Source organism: Rhodnius prolixus, unplaced genomic scaffold (genome assembly GCF_049639745.1).
Source record: "Rhodnius prolixus isolate KJV_2025 unplaced genomic scaffold, Rpr scaffold_2, whole genome shotgun sequence".
NCBI classification, from domain to species: Eukaryota; Metazoa; Arthropoda; class Insecta; order Hemiptera; family Reduviidae; genus Rhodnius; species Rhodnius prolixus.
The window spans coordinates 47,154,110-47,170,922 of NW_027411592.1; the positions used below are offsets into that span (position 1 = coordinate 47,154,110).

Genomic DNA, 16,813 nt, shown 5'->3' on the forward strand with positions numbered 1-16,813 from the left:
GGAAGTAGTCGCCCGTTTTGTATATGCCCATTGGCCCTCCAGAAAAGGCCCTCGGCCACGTGTATACTCATCTTCAGTCGTTAAATGGTTAATAAGTAATTGGTCTATATGGTATTCACTTAGTTGTCATCGATAATAATTATTGACTAGTTGTCTGTTTATTTTTCTGATAGAGATCAGTGTGATACTGTAGAATGTCAAGAAAACATAAGTCTCCGAACTTGAAGAACTAACATCCAACTAATGTCAGTTTAATTTGAGTACTCTCAACGTTTCTTTTTAGAGAGATTAAGAGAGAAGGCAATTTAACGTAAAGTTTCATTTATTAAAACTGTTTTATTGAGACCTCTCTCTCAAGGAAAAGAAACACACCCTCTTCGTGTGATCCAATCTTAATTATAATTAGTTTACTTTGCAAATATTTCATATCACGTAACACAAGAGAATATACTATCAGAGATAAGATACTGTAAGCATTCCCTATTTGTTTCATTTTATTTGCTTATTTTGAATAATTTTAGGGAATTCATTATGAACACAAGCCTTCGGACAGTATTCTTTTTCTTGGTTCAAATACAGTCTATCACCGGAAACTGTAGAGGCTTTTAGAAATGTTATGATCTGTAAAGAACTAAGATATACTATTACATTTGATTTAGTATTTGACGTTAACTGTACTTCAACCAATTAAGTTGCTGATTTACTTTATTAAAACACTAACACACCTATCAAAAATGATTAAATCGTCATACTAAATTAGATAAGCAATCATATTAAATGATTATAATTTCTAGTATAGATCCTAGCTGCAATAAAACTTCATTACCTCATCAAATCATAATCCCTACCACATTAATAACATGTAAGCAGCATATTTGTGCACTTTCTTCCGCCGACTAAAACTATAGTTTACTGCAACCATTGTTCCATTGAATAGTTCTTTGGTATAAATAAATTGTAGTGCACCGTAATATACTTCTTTAGAAAAGCTGTAATTAATTTTTTTTTTTTTTAACCTTATTTTTGAAACTTACGGAGATGAGATCGTTCGTTGAATTATAAAATGAAAGCCAATAGTAACTTAGATCCTGCTCTCTAGATAAACTTAAAGTTAATAATTTTTGCTTTTCATTTGGAAAAGTCAGTAATTCGATATCAAACAATTGTTGATTTACTAACAAAGATCAAATTTTGAACGAATATGTTGCCTACTTATGCTGTTACCTTTTAGATTATTTTCCTAGGAGCCTTATGGCCCAATCTAGAGTGAAGTATTACCTCTTTCGTGCACCAATGGTGAAAAAAACAAACTAGAATGGATAAGATTTAAGTAATAAAAAGTGAAAGAAAAAAGAAGTGGTCTAATGGTGGTAAAGGGCATCCAAAAAATAAAAGAGTTCTGGTTTTGCCGTGGTAAAAATAAAAAATGAACCCAATGAAGTCAATGTCAAGATTGTCTTGGCAAAGCTTCACAAGAAATTGTGTATGGCCAATTGATTTCATAATTTGGACATAAAATGCATATAGAGTTCGGTTTACATCAAGGTCGGCCAGTTGTCCAGTACATTTGAGATTTTTTCGCACAATAAACGGCTAATGAACCGAATAAAACCGGAAAATCTCCATATACCTAAAAATCTTGATCCTCTAAAGTGGTACACCTCGATAAGATAGAAAATAAATCACTTTTTATTTGAACGATATCAAAGCGTTTCAACCCGGGCTGTTTCATGTCACCTGACTTTGTTCAAATACTTGTAGATATGGTGTTATTTGAATGGAATGGAAAATTGAAAGGAATGGGAGCTTCAATTGACAACAGATAACTATGGTCGATTTGTTTTGCCGATGATGAGGTCGTGCTCCCTACATTATAAAGAAGATGCAAAATAAATTAGCCCAGGAATGATTATGCTGTGTGGAATTTGGCCAGACATTTTGAAAAAACAGAGTACTTGGTGAAATAGAGAGATTAGCAGGTTGAAGAGGAGTGAATGGAGAATTCAAATATTTGAAATCGAATTTGGTGACTTGGAAGTGGACTGGAGAAGCATTAAAGGCTATGAGGATATTGCACCCAGTGCTACGAAGTGGGCACATAAAAACAGCAAGAATAATTTATTTTGTCATTGAAGAGCTCTGCCTTTATGCGTGAGATACTTAGGATTCAACGAAAACATTACAAAAGCCATTTAAAATGGAGGAATTTTGTGCGCAGGTCCATCGAAAAAAAAAACAAACTAGAATGGGCAATTTCTTAGCAATAAGAGGTGAAAGAGAAAGGAAATAGTCAAGATGCTTGTTAGCGGCATCCAAAAAAGCAAAGAAGTCTGGTTTTGCCACGTTAAAAAGTAGAGCCCAATGAAGAGGCTTTTGATTGAGAGAAAAGAGGCAATATGGAGCGACAACTCTAGGAGGAAATGACAGTTCGTGGTATGAGACGATGGTCGCAGTAGTTAGAAAGAGGTATTCACTTTAATGTCAACCCTCAGTAGGTGGGAAAAGCATTATAGCAAGAACTTCCAAAGAAGTAAATTTATAAAGACGATAAAAAAGAGCACCGTAATTTATATTTATTATTTCTTCTTTTTTTGGGAATCTTCAGCTGGTCTATATTTCAAAAAGTAATCAAAAAGAAATTAATATTTAGGAAATGGTTAATAAAAAGGAAAAAAAAAACTTAAGGCTATTTCGTTCAAATAAGTCAAACCTTATCAAAATCAGGCTAAGATTTACAGAGTTATTTAGTCATAATAATTTTGGAGAGGGCCTCACATACATGAGGCTAACTTCTCTATCATTAAATGTACAGCATAGAGACCCCCAAAAGACACATCTACATGAAATTCTGAATAGAATAACCTCATTCGTGAAAATCGGCCAACGCGTTCAGGCGCTACGTTGTTTACAAAAAAGTTACCAAGAAGAAGAACGAGAACATTTTCTGAAAAAGCCGTTTTTGCCCATTTTCAGCAACTTTTCTCTCGAAATCTATTAGATCTGGGTTGTTGTGAAAAAATTACAGATATAAAGGAGGATTTGCCGTATAATTAAAGAAAATTTGAGAATATTATCTTTTATAGAAAAAGAGAAAAAAATTGTCAAATTTTGGTGCTTTTCAACGTTACGCTTTTTCATGCAGTTTTTAATGACGATCAACCCTCATACAACTTATAAGCAATATAAATAATTATTCCGAAAGGAAGAAAGAATATCGCCAATTTCAGTCACTGTATATTTACTGTTTGTACAATTCTATTCTTTCTAAGACGTCTTTCCTTCCTGTACGTAACAGCGTCATTGCGTCTTCGATACTGTACGGTTTGTGACTGTGTTTGGTGAGGTGGTTTGTGGAAGTTTAGTCTGCTTTGTTGTATTTGTATTAGCGGATGTTCTCTTGTCAATCTCTGATTTTTTTCTGCCGCTTTAATCAATATAAATACTAACTTATATAGGGCAGACTACTTCTTAAAGACCGCTGATCCCATAAAAGGTTTGTTGGTTTCGGTTTGTTCACTTACTACTCTATTTCCTAAACGCGGTTTTGAGGTCCAGATATTGAACACCTAACGATCGACGCAAAAATGACAGTAACATTAATATCTCATGTTGAAGGACATACGCAAAGACACTTAGCGACTAACATTATCGTAAATGTACATAAAAAAACTGAAAGCACAGAACAAAATAGGTAATCAGGAACTACGCACAGCCAATAACCTAAGACAGTAACTAAAAAAGAATTATCTCATATTAATTTAAGCTGACAAAGATAACTTGTACGGTAATTTTAACACACTCTGTATTACAATATTAACGAAACGACTTCTAAACAAAAACGGACAAAGCCAATTTAAAAACGACCCGACTACACGAGTCCAATAGCAAATCAAAACAGCCGCCTTTATCGTATCTAAAAATGAAAAAAATGATAGTTTGTCCAGACTATGACAGTACCTATATTGACAGAGCGGGAGAGAAATCCAAGACAAATACAAACACCACTTACGCAAACCTCCTTATCAAATACAATTATCAATTGGACAGTATCAACAACACAATGACTCTGTTACATTCAGGAAAAAAGGAAGACTTATGGACAACTTAAAAATATACAAACAAAAAACCATTCACCAAAATAAAAAATCAAATTATCTACAACTCTAATACACTCTTTAAAGTCATTCCGACCTAACACAGATCTGCGGAAACCTTACAATTAAAAAGTATGATTGTAACAGGCATGTTCTGTACTATTAAAAATGTTCAATTTAAAATTTTATTTCTTTACGCATCATTTGTTAAATGATTAGGAACGCATATTTATCAATATTCAATTTAACACCAATTATTTCCCAACACAAATGAACTGGGTATGATTCAGTTTTTCCTACTTACGTTCTCACAGCTTCCATTTTATAATTCTAAAACATTACCTACGCAAAATACTTGCATATCCTTTAAATACCTACTAGGATTCTTTAATTTTATTTCAGCATATTTACAAAAAAGAAAAAAAGAAAAAAAAGACGTTCACATTGAAGGATTTGTACCAACTACTTCCGTCATGTTCAAGGACCGGAAATTATTTATTTCCGCCATAACGAAAATCTCCACGATTGTAGTACTTCCACATAGGAAGGGTTGGAGACGAAGCAACAAAATTTGAAAACGTTAGAGAATTGTAACCGACGTAAAGTGCTTCTGTCCACAATCACTTGTAACTCAAGCATTGGATATTTATGTGCTAATTTAAATAATTACAGTTGGACAAAATCTGCTACCAACTATTACAAAACTTGACTGACTCACACGAAATACCATCTCACCAATTTGGGTTCAGGACAAAGCATTTATCAATCTAGTTATCTAGTTAAGAGAGTAACTAAACATATCGTTGACGAAGTAGAAAACAGAAAGTACCCAGCACCTAAATATTTCTAGATTTAGTGGATATATTTGACAATTTTCACAGTCGGACCGCTTTACAAAATTAGGTAGACTTACGCTCTTAATTACATTATTCAATTCATGAGATACTTTTTAAAAGGCCTAACTTTCTGGGTAAGATTCTACAACATTTACAGAACTTGACGACAATTCTCGCGAGCCTGCCAAAGGTAGCAAAATTCAATCTTTTAACAATAACAACCATTGAACTTGAAAAAAACTGATATAATTTGGTAACTTGGTTAGTATGTAATTGACTTGATTGACCTAAGAAATCTCTTAGAATCAGAAAGGTAAATGAGTGTGCTAGCTAGACGTAATTCTGAAGTCGATACATCAAACAAAACTTTTACAATCATACCCCCAACTAAGCAAGTTATAACCACTTATTAACAAAAAAAAAAAAACGAACAATAACTTCCTAGACTACTAAAACCTACTCTGACATACCTCTGTCAAAATTGGACCACAGCTAGTAAACGACTGAAGAAAAACACTAAAGATATTACAAAAAATAATTCACTGAAAGTCACTTCGTTCACCCGAAACACAATGACTTGTTAATTCTTTTTCATCAAAAGCCTTAAGGCGATGCACTTGATAAGATTCGTGGGCAAGTAACTTATGACTTTAATACACAAAATATTAGGAAATCAATCTTATAGTTTAGGGAAACTATAAAAATCATTTAGAACTTATCGTTTAATAGTTATTTGCATGCAGAATAACAAAAATATAATTGAAATATTTTTTCAGGCGGGCTTAACGTCCTACTACCAATTAGGTGTCATTGACGGAGGCGACTAGCAAACATACTTTACTGTAAATTTCTTTTATTAACCATTAAATAAAATCCAAGGCCTAAGACCGAGAATCGAACCCAATACCACAATACATATTAGTTTTACAGGTCTCGCCTCTAACCGCTCGGCTAACGTGGCGCCTAATATAATTGAAATTTAAAATAAGTAATTGATAATAAAGTCTTACCTTGTTTAAAGAATATCCAAGTTCATCAGCATCCCAACAGATCACCAGTCCAATAGCACTTGACACAAGTTAAAATAATTCACAACATTATTTGAACTAAAACTTTATATCACGCACTAAATATAACTTTCACACTATTTAAAAAATATAATTTTACTTAAACACTCACTAATTATCACTTAAGAAATCGTGTTAATAAAAAGACATTACTAACCAGTTAAAGATGGCCGCCGTAAACTGGCCAGGCAGATCAGCGGGTAAATTGAGTTGACCAACACTCTCAGCTGGTATAGTGATCATCTTTTTTAAAATTATTTTCATTCCTAATCAACAACAACAATAATAATAATAATCACCAATAATTAGTGATTGTATAAATAGAGAAAAAGGGATTTTATTTCATTGATTTATTTTCAAATAGACTTGCAAATAAAAAAACAATTTTTAAAAAAATTTCTTTAATTTTCTTACAACTAAAAATTTTGTGATGGAAAATCACTAATTACATTTAATTTTGGCATATTGTGAATAGTTATAAAAAAAAAAGAGTTGGTCACCTTAATAACCTTAATACCTTATAACCTTAATTTACCTGCTGATCTGCCTAACCAGTTTCCGGCGGCCATCTTTAACTCGTTAGTAACGTCTCTTTATTAACAAGAAAACTTTTTAATCGGTGAATATTAGTGCGTTTTAAAGTGAAATTCTGTTTTACAAATTGTGATTAAGTTATACTCAGTGCTCGATATACAGTTTAAGTGCGAATAGTGTTGTGAATTATTTTAACTAGTGTCAAGTGCTGTTGGACTGGTGATCTATTGAGATGCTGATGAACTTCGATATTCTTTAAACAAGGTAAGATTTTATTATCAATTACTTATTTTCTATTTCAATTATATTTTTATTATTATGCTTGGTAATAACATTGACAAATAACTATAAACTATAAGTTTTATATTTTCATTTTGTTTCCCATAAATGTTTTCTAATCCTTATTGATGCTTTCATTGATTTTTTTTTTTAATGTACTATAAGATGATAAAATGAAAATTATCATCTATGTTTTCCCTAAGTGGATTTTTGAAAGTGATTTAAAAGCCTTTTCCATATTTTCTTTATTCTTCAGTTTTAATCGACTGTATGATCTAAATTATAAATTAATGTCTTTTTTTCTCAGATTGTTTTCTGTCTTTTTGATAAGTTCATTGTTCTTTTCTTTTTAATTGACTATAAGTTCAAAATTAGTAATCTTGGTATCCCCATTTATTTTTTTGGAAATGATTTCTGAACTCTCACAGAACTAGCTCCTAGTTAATTATCAAGTGATTCTTCAAATTTTGGATTTTTACTATATGTTAGTTGATTTCAAAATAGGTTCACTACAATGAAATAACTTTTAAAGAAAGCGTGACTTTGAGAATTTCCTGCTTTTTCTAAAAAAAATTGAAAACCAAAACAATCGATCTTTGCTGAGAAGTAGGTAGAGAAATGCTTCTTAAAAACATACTAGACTACTTGTGGAGATAGTAATCCCAGATTTGAGTCCTGCCTGCCTCTTCTAAGACTCATACAACCTCTACAATGTGTCGTTATTGATGACTGATATGAGAAAACACTGTCGGCAGTCTCAAATTTAAAATTTCAGCAACATTTTCTTTCTCACTGAAATTACATTGATAGCCTTTAGGCAATTATTGGACTGTTTTTAATTATACTCACCACACACACAGATCTAATTGTAAACCCCCTTAGTTCGTGTTTCGGAACGATCAACATAGAAAATTTGCTTCTTCTTGCAAAGTAAATATTTTACAATAAATCAAAGTAAAAATACTTTTTCAGAAAACTTCTTAAAAAATATTTCTTCTTGTCAAGGATTGTTTTATTAGAAAGGTTAATAAAAAAGATGAAGATACAGCTGTAAGAGATCAACTGTGTCTGGCTGGCTATTGTTCGCGTGAGCTGGTCATGGCTAATACATTATTATTACTAATTAGGACATCATGTCTGAGATGATTAATGATCAGCTTATTAATCTAAACATTTTGTATCTCCTGGCAGTCTTTCATTTACCGTCCATTCTCTCTTTTAACTCCATCTCTGTTGTATTTTATTTGTTTTAGTTTGTTACTGCATTTTCAGGGTGTAAATTAGCTAAATTAAATTTGAAACTGTATGTTTGCATATATTTTTTAAAAAGACTGACCTTGGAATTTAAATACCTCTTAGTTCTTTGAGCTAAGAACCTTGATTTTAGGGACAATCAATTGATAACAAAATTGCTTTTCGTCCGAATTTCAACCAACTCTGATATTTTGTTCACACTTAAAAATAGGGACTTGTTTTAGATGTGTAATTTAAACAGAACATTTTGGTTTTACATCAATTTTGTTTTTCAAATGTGATTTTTGTTAAAACAAAAACTGCAATTAAATTGGCGAATAAATCAACTAATTTTGCAAAAAAAATCTTTGAATATAGCAAAAGAAAAAAACTTTCTTTTGAATCAGTTCACTCGCCCCTGCGGTTACCCAAGTTAAAGCTTACCCAAACAGATTTACTAGTTAAAGTAGTTGTAGGTTCTTTGGAGAGGCCTCAATAAGCGTTAAAAGGACTCGGGGGAAAGACTTGTATAATTAGAGGGTACAGTTATTCCAAGAGTTTATTAAACTCATATGTATGGATAACTTTAAATGGGTTATATCTAAATTAATGACTGCGTTCAATCTAGAATTATACATTTAATAAATTAAATCAATGATAAATTTAACGAATAACAACTAATAAAATAATGGGCTAAATTAGAACATCAGAAATCCTTGTAAGAAGAGAGTTGCATTGCGAGGAAGAGACCAGCAATGTCTGCTTTTAAAGGTTTTTTCCACTCAGTTCCCTTCAAGTAGGGATGGTTGTAAATAACACTTGTATGACTTATTACCATGTGTCTTAACCTGGAGATCCCTAACACTTGAAAAAAAAAGAACTGTTTGGAGATTCTAGAACAGGGATGGCGAACCTTTTTGAGACGAGGGTCAAATTTTGTTCATTTTTTTTTTTAGTACTAGCTCTTGGGTCACTAATGCCCATTTGCACAAGAGTTAAGTTTAAAAATTTTAAACTGAATATTTTCAAAACTAAACATCTTTAAAATTCAGTTGGCTTAACTGGTAAAACGGGACGAAACAAGTGCTATGGAAGTCTCTTTTTAACAAACATAACTGAACAAAACCTTACAAAAGTGTGTTTTATCTGAAGAAAAATCTAAATATGGTTATTGGCTTTGGGTTGTCGATTTTTTTAACAAACAAAATATGAGTAAAATTATACATTTTATTTGATATTTTGTAAACACTTTTGCTTTATTTCAAATACTACAAAAGCATTTGTCGTCATTTGCGTTTTAGAACTGTAATGATCAAACTAAAGGTTATAGATAGCATTTAAATTTGCTTTTGTGTCAATGCGTGATTGAAAAAAAATACAGATAGAATATAAATTATCCACACAATTAGAAAATTTAAATCAACCCTCGTAAACAAACAAAAGGTTGCCTAGCAATTGTGGGTCAGTATCTGACCCGCGGGTCATAGGTTCGCCATCGCTGTTCTAGAAGAATTCAAAATAATATATTTCCTTCCTCGCCATTTCTTATCTTCTAGATTATATTTTCGGCTATTAAAAAATATTTCTAAGATTTTTTTGCTTTCTGGTACCAGTATTGCTACCATTTTAAATTATCGGTTATTCACAATTTGAGGTCCGAACAAATTTTTGTTTTTCTTCACACTGGTATCCCTTGAAAAGAATTTGTTTTCTGCATAATATTCTGGTGTAGATCTTGGTGGAAGATCTGTTGCAATGTTTTGGTGCTGAGTACATACAGATCTCCTGAAATAATTGGATACATTATGTCCAGAAATGGTTTCTTTAGACATCTCGGATAATGAAATTATTACTAGCTACTTATGTTGCTACTGAAGTTTTGTGGTTTTAAGCTTGAGAGGTATGCTAAATACCAGGGAGGTACCGCATTATGTTTTGAAAGCTTTTTCTAGTAACTATTTCAAATATCAATCTAAATAACTTAAATAAAAATTTGTTTCAACAAAATGTAAGCTCGTTTGACTTACCATTCATTTTTTTTAAAAAAAGTTGTAAGCACCTCTTCAGGACTGTTAAATTAGACTGCAGTCTTAAAAATGAGACACGAAGAGTTTTAATAAAGTCTATAAAACTCAAAGCATAAAATATTGATCTGACGCAATTTTATTACACTCTAACAATGAGTAAAACTTTTAAATGATCTTTAAATTTTTAACTACATTATTTTTTGGAATATTTTGTCTGAAATCTTTTATTTTCATTCTTAGAACTTATTTTCGTCTGTGTGAATGTATTTAAATAATGTTAAAACTCATCTTTCTTCTGACATTTTGCTTTACATTCCTGTTCTGATCAAGGACTAACAACTATTCCTTCCAACAAATCGTATCAAAAAAAAAAAAAAAAAAATGGTGATGTTCATGGTAATATATACAATATATAAAAATTAGTCTGGATTTTTTGAATTTTTACAGTTTTTAATTTAATCTTTGATTTGGCGGTATTCACCAAATTAGACTAACGAATTGATATCATTTCTAATAGTTTTTTAATAAGATGTTATGTATTTTTAATCCTATATGCTTCAATAGACTAATTGTGGGTTATGTATTTGTAAGATCCAGGTCCTGAGATTGGATTTATATTTGACTGAATCCTAGCTAATTTAAATCCTAAATATTAATAGTTTAGGCTCACTTAAAGATAATACAAGTTCATTTTTGTGTTAAGTATCTTTAGCTCCAAGTTGTCTCCATGCTTCCTTCACTCTTTGGAGCACTGCATGAAAGCAGAAGCTGAAATAGTATTAATTGAATATGTGTTACGGTAAATGCTATCTGCGAATGGATCTTAGAAATAGGGCGATTTGCATTTTTTCGGACAGTCAAGTGGCACTGAAGGCCCTCTCTTCCTTCAGAACTACCTCTTCCCTGGTCTGGGAATGTAAAAAGGCCCTATATCAACTGGCTCGGCACAACAAAGTCCGATTGGAATGGGTGCCGGGCCATTTGGGGATCAAGGGGAATGAAATAGCTGATGAGTTAGCCAGGAATGGAGCTAATACTCCTATCACTGGTCTGGAACCAGTCCTGGGGATCACTAGGGGTGCAGTTCGTGAGGCTCTCAGAGATTGGATCTGGAGAGAACATGAAAGGTACTGGCTGGGTGATGCTTCCTGGGGTCAAACACAGCAAAAGGGTTATGCCCTTGTTGTGCTAACAAAGAACTAAAGTGACTCTAGGTTTGGGCATGAATCATATCACTCTGATTACAGGCCTATTCACAGGGCACGGAAGGTTCAGGAAGTACCTGCACAAGATAGGGCTTATTAGCTCGGAACCTTTGTGCAGATTGTGCCAGGAGGAGGAGGAAACGGCCTCTCACCTGTTGTTCGATTGCGTTGCAATTGAGCGGCTGCGCTACGACATCTTTGGAACTTTGAGGCCAAAGGAGATAATAGCGCAGAAGGAACTAGTAGGGATAGCTCTCGACCTTTTTAGAAGGGGAGGTTTCACCTATTAGATTTAAGGGGAAGGCACAATAAGCCTCTTGTGGCTGCGGTGCCGTGGGGATAAAATGCGCCCCGTCATTTTAAATCTAAAAAAAAAAATCTACGGTAAATGCTTTTTACAAGGGTCATTGTAAAAAGCATTTTTTTCATACACATGGTACCACGAAACGTAAAATGTAAAAACGTAAGTGATGAAAACGTAAAATAGAAAATCTGCACGTTTCCCATCTTTTCTTTACTACAAGGAGTGAATAGAATGGTAATATTATATTCTTCATAAAATGTGTGCAGGAGTTATCAGATTTGAGAATGGAATTAAAGAATTTTAAATATTCTCAATTAATGCTAACACAAGGGCACTGTTATGAAAAGCACTATATATGCAAATCTAAATCTCATAAGCAAACCCCAGAGCGCCTACGCACGCATTTTGCCACCATTGAACCATCACCTAAAAGGATCTCAACTTCTGTAGAGATTAGAATACAGACTCATTCTCAGTCACGCAATACTGTATACTATTCAGTCTCCTGGAGTCTAGTAACCACTCAGTTTCATCAAAACAAAGTCTTGGGTTTTAGAAATCTGCTTAAAGCCATTGCAACCCCTAATTAACAACTTTGCTACCCTACGGTTATGTACCCAAACTCGAATTTGTTGCAATTTTCAGAGTTGCATTGTCATTAAACCTAATTTCGTATTTTATTGATGAATATTATTATAATCTATATCCAAAAACTCATTAAATATGAACGAAAAATGAAACAGCGAACTAAAACATTATTTTAATGATCTTTTTTATTAATTAAGAGCTAATAAGAAGTTTAAAGTTAGCAGCAAAACGTTTATAACACTAAAGAAATGATTACGTCAAAATTTATTCATCGCTTCTACTTCTAGAGAGGTGAAAACAATTTTAGATGTTACTTTGCCCACTCGCAAACACATTTGACATTAATTGACCAAAGCTATCTTGGATGCTAGATAGATGGACTTTCACACTAATTCATGACTTGCCATTAACTCATAGTATACTACCTATAATGTGCCTGCATTTATTAAACAGGTCAATTTAGTTACCAATTTAATAATTCTTCTATAGATCCACTATTTAGGAAGTTACAGCTCGTATGATATATTGCTTTTTATTAATAACTGTTTAATGACCGTAAGGCATTCTAAAGTGAATTTAGATATTTTATCATAACACTATCTTAACGCCTAGTTGTGATTACGTTAATGGAAGATTTTATCCGATTAAAGATGGATTATTATTCAACCAGAGGGCAAGTAACTTTTGTTTATTGAAAAGATATTTTATAATACTAACAATCTGTGACTTTGTTTGACTTCTGACTACCATAACTGTTCGTCCAACTGCTTAGTAGGTGTAAAGCAAAGTTTACTGAGTACAGTAAAAGCTCTTTTATCCGGCATTCCAACATCCCGAACGTTCTATTAACCGGCAAATTTTCAACTAGCTACGTACTCATAAAAAAAATGTGTTGAAATGGCTTTTGTTATACAGTAATTGTTATTACACGATTTGATTGTTTGGAAATACAGAAATGTAGACTATTTTAGTGATTGTTTTTGAATTGGCTTTGCTATTATTAAGTAGGCTATCGAATATTTGTTTGTTTACATCACCCGGCACGTAGAAGAAGTAGACACAAGTGAAATAAATCCAATAGAAGAGATGGTTAGCTGCATTAAAAATCTTCCAACTTCAAATCATTTAAGGGATGTTTCTCAAAACGATATTGAAGAGTGGGTACATGCGTGTGAAAACACAGACGTATCACACAATGTTACTGATGAAGATTTAATAAGGGCAATCACAGAAGAAAAAACAGCTGACAGTGAATCATCAGATGAAGAAATAGTTCAAGAAAAATTAAACGTTTCATGGAGTAGTGCTGCAGATGCTTTTACAACGCTGCTAACGTTTGTTGAAGGTGAGAAATGTTACTCGGCTCAGGAAGTTTTGCAACTGCATATGCTTCATTCAAAATTTGTTGAAAAACTATCATCGCGAATCAAACAGTCAGATATCCGCGATTATTTTAAAAATCATTAAAACATAACTCTTAATGTACTATTATATTTAATTAATTTATATTAATTTCTTGTAAACTCAATTTTAATGTAGTACTGTATCTAACAATATGGTAGGGCCTACTTTATTAGAACATAAAACCCATGTACAGTTCTGTATTTCACTGAGAAATGTTAAAGAATCATATTTTACATCTAATTTACGTGCGCCGAAATTAGCGTTCTATTATCCGGAGATTTTCGATATCCGGCAACATGTCGACCCCGAGGGTGCCGGATATTAGAGCTTTTACTGTATAAGCAAGGTTGAAATCTAAATAAACGCCGCAATACATAAATGAAACTAAACAAAACGAAAGAAGGGATTAACTGTGTGGTTAGAGCACCGGATTTGATAAAATACAAAACAAGAACTAGCCATTTAAAGTAAAAATCTTCTGGCACTTGAAGAGATCTAAAGTGATTAAATAGAACTTAGTAAATGCAAGCAATTAAAGTGAAATTGTACTATAACAATTCGATGGTTAAAAAAAATTTAAGTTAATGTCATTTAGTTGTTTCACAATGTAAAGCTCAAGTGATTTACAAAAAAGGAAAAGTTAAAAGTTATCAGTTAAAAATTTGGAAGTAAAAAAAAGAAGACAAATCACTTTCACTTGACTCCAAATAAAAACACACTAGTTTTAATAGCATTCATAAATTTTGACTAATAAAGAAATCAGTTTAAAGTTAACCAGGAATAATAGAACTGAAATAAACTTTTACTTTATTTTTTAAAGAAATTATTTACTAATATTGTTAAGCGTAAATAAACACCCAGATTGTAATACAATGAATGTAATTCACAATTTATTCTAGATTTTGTTTTTCTTTTGCATTGACTTACAAATATATATTTAACTTTTTTTCACTCTCTAATTACTGAATACAGGAACACAGAATATGTTGAGTACCAGCATTAATACAAAATTATAGCAACATAGTAAATATATATTAAATCAACTTGACATTTACGCTTTTCATAACCATAAACTTTTTGCCACCATTTCTCTGTGGAGTTGCCCATATTCATACATATATTTGAGACATATTTACGGTTCAAAAAAAAATTAATGCAACCAAACTACAAATAATTCATAAAAATTGAAAAACTAAAAAATGTTTTTCGTTCTAAATTTTTCTTTAGACATAAATTGTAACAAAATCAAATCTAGCGTGAGCATCCAAACAACTTTCTCTTATAGCAAGTCCTTGGATTCTCTTACACTTTCTCCTTCAAACTGGGAATTCTAATGTTTGTCACTAACAATGCACAGTTAGCAGAAAACTGAATAGTGCATGCAACATTAAAATACACCTTAATGCACTAAAGCGCATCGCTCGCATTGCTCTAAAATGAATTTTGCTTGAAAGTATTCAAAGTTCAAGATCTACGAACACGTATAATTAATACAAGAAGTTTAAACTATGTATGTAAATACAAATAGTTTTAATGAAAACCTAGTCAGAACCATTTTCAAGGCAATTTCAACAAAGTGAAAAGTCCAATTAGTAATTAATAGGTTTCTAATAGGTTGAGAAATTCAGTTCAAATCTACCTCGAATTTCGAAGCGAATGACACCTCATTCACGAATATCGGTTCACGCGTTTAGGCGCTACGTTGTTTACAAAAAAAAAGGTAACAACAAGAAGAACAAGAACAAGAACATTTTCTGAAAATGCCGTTTTTGCTCATTTTCAGCAACGTATTTCTTGAAATCTATTTAATCTACGTTCTAAAAAAAATTACAGTTATAAAGGAGGGTTTGCCCTATATTTTAAAGAAAATTTGGGAATTTTATCTTTTATAGAAAAAGAGGAAAAAAAAATGTCAAAGTTGGGTGTTTTTCAACGTTACGCTTTTTCGTGCAGTTTTTGATGATCAACCCTTATAATTACTACTGTCCTACCGGACAGTTTTAACAAGAAATTTGTAGGAGCATGTTCAATCCTCTAACTGTTAGAACCTTTTGAAGACCCTCGAAAAGGCCTTAGGGAAAGATAGAAGGGTAAGAAAGTGAGAAATACGGCACTATTCCTTGAAGAAGACAGGCTTATTTATGATTTAAGTTGCAAAATTAATTTACTAATACCCTGTGAGGACGATAGGGTAACCAGAACCTAATTAGAAATGACAAATTAATTAAACAAGTCGGTTAAGATTACAAACAATAGAAATAGTGGGCGCGCAGCCGGCAGAGTGGGACGCCATCGCCATGTTCTCCTTCATTGGGTCAGCAGGATATCCCCCTCCTCAAGAGATTATTTCTCATTATGGGGTTTATAAATCATTAGATTATGTTGTGGAATTCGGTTTGACTACTGGACTAGTTCTTGGATTTTATAATGTGAAATGTAGGTAACTTCAAGTATGTTAGCTATCCGCCTCCATCCCACTCCTTGGTTGATCGTTGTTCATAAAGCTCATCTGAACAATAATAAAATAATAAAGGGAGGGATTTAGCTAAGTGGTTGCGAACTGGATAAGCAGAAATCCCGGGTTCGAATCCAGCTGATGGCCCTTAGATTTTCTCTTCCTACTCTTCCTTCTCACAGCTCACTATCCCGGTGATGGGACAATGTTATCTATAACAAGAGAACACTGCCCGGAGGCCGGCAGAGCCCTGAAAAAAGTACGGGCGCCAATAACTTCAAATGAATCGACTTAAATTAATAAAAGTATAAAATAAAATAAAATAAATAAATAATTAAGTAGACAAGTGTACTGAGTCAGAATTATACACGAATTTATAGTCCTGATCAGAACTCTCCATTTCCTGTTTAAAGTGGTCTCCAATTTAGATAAACTATACCACGTTTATGAATAAAACGATTCTTTCGAATTTCGGGGCAACATCTCAGGGTCTGGTACAGCTATATAATGTGGGTTAGGTTAGGTCCACAGAACTGGATAATTCTGTATGCCGCATGCTTTTTTGTATGCATGTCCGGGACCAGTATCCAAGGTTGACTAATCAGTTTGGTTTCTGTTTCACCCTACAGACTCAGTCATCATGCGTCGAATCAGTTGAATGGTATTAGCAGTTGATTGATTTTGACAGAAACATAATCGTAGTCGACGGTGACAGCGTAAAATTAAATTTTATCTCTTTTTTTGTGAATTTTGTTTTTGAGCTCGGTGCTTACGTGTACACAAACAA

At 32.7% G+C, this 16,813-nt stretch overlaps 1 protein-coding gene and 1 long non-coding RNA gene across 2 annotated transcripts in view; one reads left to right on the forward strand and one right to left on the reverse strand.

Annotated features, from left to right (window-relative positions):
- The window catches only part of LOC141449780 (uncharacterized), a 195,860-nt gene extending 189,512 nt beyond the window's left edge, over positions 1–6,348 (reverse strand). The window contains exon 1 of the long non-coding RNA XR_012455690.1: positions 5,941–6,348. This is a non-coding gene — a long non-coding RNA (uncharacterized lncRNA). The remainder of the gene's footprint in view (positions 1–5,940) is intronic.
- LOC141449772 (uncharacterized) overlaps positions 1–16,813 on the forward strand; it is a 255,913-nt gene that overhangs the window by 39,065 nt on the left and 200,035 nt on the right. The gene's annotated exons all lie outside the window — the stretch shown is intronic.